This window comes from Puntigrus tetrazona, chromosome 3, assembly GCF_018831695.1.
Source record: "Puntigrus tetrazona isolate hp1 chromosome 3, ASM1883169v1, whole genome shotgun sequence".
NCBI classification, from domain to species: domain Eukaryota; kingdom Metazoa; phylum Chordata; class Actinopteri; order Cypriniformes; family Cyprinidae; genus Puntigrus; species Puntigrus tetrazona.
In genome coordinates, this window is record NC_056701.1 from 20,738,228 (window position 1) to 20,743,787 (window position 5,560).

Below are 5,560 nucleotides of genomic sequence, written 5' to 3' on the forward strand. Positions count from 1 at the left end.
CTATATTGCATGAGAAAATGGGCAAGTGGGTCTACCTGAGTCTCTTTAAGTGGAAATATGGTGATTCGTCAAAGAGATGCATGAGTCATCTGAAAACCTTGTTGTCTATCTTTGATGAATGTAATCGCTTTTTCAGCACATTTGGGTTTTGGGGGTAATTAATTTAACCTAGAACCAGAGCTCTCAAGAAAAAAATGCATACATTTAAAAAGTAAATTGATAAAAAGGTAGGGATGTTGCTTTTCGGGTTACTTAATTACTCGTTATTACTGAGAATAATACATTGCACATGAGTTTTTTCTTTAGTTCTTTTTTCTTTTGAATATTTACGGGTTTTTTTCAGATAACTAGAAAAGTAGACTATAAGAATACAACTTAATTATCATCAGTAATAATATAAATAATTTCTGCAGCATGATTGCACTTGCACTTTTATGGTTTTATATATATATATATATATATATATATATATATATATATATATATATATATATATTTACAAACCTTTTCTGTATAATACACATTCATATTCAAATCTAATTAAATATTTAAGTAGTTTTTCATGTTTTGGTACTTTTTAACAGCATGTTAAACATGTATGTTTCGGTCAAAGAAGTTTTCAGTGCAAGTTCGCATCTGCAAGACTTTTTTATTTTCATTTATATATTTGATTTATGTAATAGCGCCATCTGCTGCTGAATGTCTGTACTACAGATCGCTTTAACCTGAAAGGCGTTGATCTGATTCATTCGGCTACGTCGTTTTTTGAATAGCGGATATGGGCTTACTTTGTGAATCTGGGTACAATAGCAAGGATAAAGGAAAGAATAGCAAGCAGCTATTAAGCTGCTATTTTGCAAGGTTTGCACGCAAATGCAATAATTTCATGCTTATTTCATGCTCATCTTATTTGTTTTTTTTTTTTTTTTTTTTTTTGAAGAAAAACAACAGCAACATTGTTTTGGTCAGCAATTGAAATCGCACTCGGAGATGCATTCAGTTCACGCCCTAACCCCCTCAATTATTGACGAGCATCATCCAGAGACGAGTTCCTGCGTTCATCGGCAGCCACACCCTTCAGCGCTGTCCCGCCTCCACCAGCAGGGGGAGACAAACACCACCAGACCGGGCACAGCTGTCCCTTAGCAAGCCAGGCAGTTTCATTTAGCGCCGAAAAAACACACAATTCTGTAATTTTGTAGTCACAAGACATTTTAGAAACGGCCCATTACTAACCACAGGAGGTTTACTTTCACACAACGGGCTCATGAGCCTCTCGGTTTCTTTCAGCGGTGTTTCTTGTTCAGTCTCTCAGGAGTGTTGTTCATCCAGGCGGTTGCACGTTGTGGCAGGTCGGATCGTTTCATTACGTGAAAAACAATCGGAAATCAATTTGTTGTTGAGTTGCCTACATGCAGATGTTGCATATAGGGTATAAAATAAAAATACCAAATACAAAACAAATAAATGAAAGAAAGAAAGAGAAAAATGTTAATCTGCTCAAATATCCTCTCATTACCATCTAGATTATTGTAATACTTCACTGTAATGCCATGAAAACGTTGCATGATGTGACAACATGGAAGTTATTAAAGGTATAAAACAAAGCTTTTTCATAGTGGTTTTGCGGGGATTGTTAGGAGACTTTTTGGACTTTTTGGATCTGAAGGAGCGTTTGGTCCCAGAATCAGTGATGTGTGATTTATAATAATCCCCGTCACAAGCGGATTATTTTTAAAGGAATGGGTCACCCAAAAATGTAAGTTTGCTTAAAGTTTACTCTCCTTCAATGAGACTGTTTGGTCCCTTGCTGGAAAGCGAGTGAGAAATGTAGAATTATATTAGTTGCTCACTAATGGATCGTCTGCAGTGAATGGGTGCTGTCCGAACGAGAATGATAAAAGCTCATTTAAAACACACAAGATGCAAAAAGCTGGACTAGAGTCATGTGGATTACTTCTGGGTTACAGCTAGAGCTCTCTATTCCGGCGGCAGAGCTACAGTATCATTATCATGGCATGTCACACTGAAGGACACTCCTGCCAATGCTTAAAATGTCATGTTAATTTCTTGGGGTTTTTTTTCCTCCAGCGAACCTGGTTACATAAAGGACAGTCTCTCTAAATATATTCCTGTTGGACACACCGAAGCGTTTCTGCTGGGCTGCTGGTCATGCCCAGGGTCAGCGGAAGAACAGTCTGTGTCAGAAACGGTAGCGCCATCCTCTTTATGTTGTGCATGTAAATCTGGCACAAGTCTGAGCGAGTTTGAACAAGCAGTTGACTTAATTTACGACTGAAGTGTACTTGAGTGCATGTGCCTCGCGTCTCTGGATCTCAAGGGGCCAAGGAAAGCTAATTTTCATCCAGCACTCCCGCCTCATTCTCTCCATCTTGCTTTGTGTGCGCAGCCTATATCAGGCCCAGAATGCATCAGATGCACATCGCCTAACCCACTTACAGTTTAACCAGACTGCAAAGAGAGCCTATTCACACACAACTGCAGTTTATGGTTAACTATGGTCAGGGTAACTCTCTCGGTTTCTATTCCCATTCAATCTTCTTTATATCAAATGCCCTTGTAAACTTTTATTACCCCTTATATATCACCCAGGAAAGAGGTTAAGTTCGATGTTTTAATTACCGGAAGGTTACATTGAGAAAATGTTATTGCTCAGAGATTGCGCTTTTATAGCTCGGACCACTGTGACACACAACTAGTTTAGAGAAAATTACAAAGAGTTCAGATGCAAAAACTTTCAAGTGCTGTATAAAAATTTCTTCTAAAATAAGCATAAAAAAACAGGCTCCTAAATTCATGTTCAGTTATTTCACTTTGACTGCATAGAAAATGACCACATTGCCATTAGAGTAAAATTTCTGAACCTGAACATCGGAGCATGACAAAAATGCTAATTTATGAGGGCACTTAGAGTAAATCATTACAATAATTATATTTAGGACTGAATCACTGTTATTTACAAAGATAAATATTGACAAAATAATAAAATTGTGATAAATTATGATTACATTTAGAATTAGTTTTGCAACAATTTTGCATAGATAAAATAAGCATAGTTAAAATTATAATCATAATTTGTTGTATTTATGGTTAAACAAATATTTTGCATAAATATTAATAAAACAAGTATTAATAAATGCAATGATCATTTTTGATTATATTTATAATTGAAACAGGTTTTGCACAGGTATTGTTAAAATAAGCATAATTAAAATGATAATCAATTACAGTTATATGTATGAATAATAATTATTTTGCAGAGTGTTAAAATAATTATAAAATTATCATCAAATTATGATTTTATGGATGAACAATTATTTTGCACTAATGAATGCATTCAATACATACAATTTTAATTATCATTTTTTTTTACTACATTTATGATTAAAATATAGACAGATATTGATAAAAAGCAATTTATTAAAACAAAATCAATGGGGACATCCATTTATTAGTTGTTTGTATTGAGACCACTGACTTTCATATCCTTTGGCACGCAGAGTTTGCCCGCCAGCAGGACTTTGCCCGACTGTTTAGTCATTAGAGGATTTATGTCACCATTGGCGGGTTCGGCAAGACTGGCACACAAACACCAGACATTATTTGCAAAGATTTAGGACCAGAGCTCAAGCAGCTAAGCCGCAATTAGCAAGGCATTGGGTGTTTTTCAAGATCACTATAGTTTTCAGATTTCTAAAGCAACGTGTCTTTTGTCAGCATTTCTATAACGCCGGTGACGTGATAAAAGGAAGCAGAAATGCACTTCTTTAATCTTTTTCTTATATGTGATTCGCATAGCTTCCAACCTCGTTCAGCACCGTGACCCACAGTTCACTTCCTGTTTCTCTTAAAGCACTTCCTTTGCGCTCGTAGATGAGTCAGAGAGCAGTTTCAGTGACCTTTACTATTGCAGCGTTCATGTTTGTGTGAGCGTGATGGGGCGTGGAGGCTGATTTACAGTGAAAAAGCACGGCTGCTTCGGCCAGAGTTGGTTTTTTTTCTGTCAGAGCCCTCACAAACACACGGGCGCGAAGCACCGCCTTCGGCTCTTAACAATGGTTCGTGAATTTACTGTGATTTCCAGATCGGTCCCGGAGAATAGAAGGAATAAATAGACATTTCCTCTTGGCCTTCTGGTTGCACACAAACACGCTCATGAGCACGCCTCCACCGCCGAGCCTCTGCACACACGCTCGCAGATGCACACATCCGTTCATGCTAACAACAACACTTCTAACTCAGACGGGGTAGCTGCTATCAGCTTTTCACATGCACACCTCGTTTTTAGCACATGTAACACCCAGGCATTGTGCAGCGTTTAGATTTCAATTTTATTCTCTCCTCACATTGACACGAATGTGAATGTGAACCCCCCCCAACCAAAAAAAGGGCAAAAAACCCGCCCCACTGCTGCTTCTATGATTTTGATTGGTCTGTCATTGCTGATTGCCCACACAACATTGCAACAAATGCATGCCCCTAACTAAAAGATAACGGCACCGCTTGTCACAGTCTGATCTGATTTGTTGGCAGCTGATTGAGTTAGTCAATAAAAATCTTTTTGGGTTTTACATTAAATTGGGTTTCAGTTTTAATGGTTTGGGGGAAAAAACGTTGGGATAAATAGAGTTTGCACTGATGCTTTGAGGAAGAGAAGCATGCAATGTGTCTACATCAAGACATAAGTGTCATATTTACATTTTTAAAAACTCTTTTTGTAATGCTGAGTCGTGTACTGTCTTAAGATGTAACAGATTATTCGTCACTTTGACTTCCATATAAGTTGTTCCAGTCTGCGTGTAGCTTGGCATCATGAAAACCAAGTGCCTTGGCTTCTCTTGGAAATTGACAGGGAAGAAATAAACCACCTGGACAAAATGTTGTATGAATGATAACTTATAACTTATTTCAGGTATCAGCCTGAGTTTTGCTCCAACTTATCTCTCTGGAAGTTTCAAATACACCTAGTAAGAGCTTCATTAGCTGGTTCAGGTTTTAATAAAGGCTCCAGGACAGTCAGCTGACCCCGGCTCTATACTAACTCACGCAGCTTCTGCCTGCCACCAAATCACAGAACTCTTGCTTATGTTCATTTATTAATTTTATATAAACGTCAAAAAACCACATCAGTTCTTGTTGACTTAACTGCATTTTTTACTTACGTTGTTACAATGTTTTCTTTTAATAATTATTAAACGATAAACCTTTGCAACAAACCATACGCATTTCTAAAGCGACAAACTTATCACTTTACTACTAAAATATTACGAAGCATAGATTTAAAAAAAAAAAAAAAACATCAACTCTGCTTCTTCTTCTTATATAATCCATTTCAACGCCACGCAATCCTAAAGAAGAAAAAGATTAATTTGTGGAAGTGTATTTAACTCTCAGCCAGAATTCCTCTCATTCTCCTGTGTGAATTTCAGCTGAGTATAGTAAAAACAGCTTTACTGCATTTACTAAATTGAAGTCAGCACAGCTGCCTGTCAGCACACAAACTCCCTCATTGGATCCTCAATCCATTATTCTCTCCCCC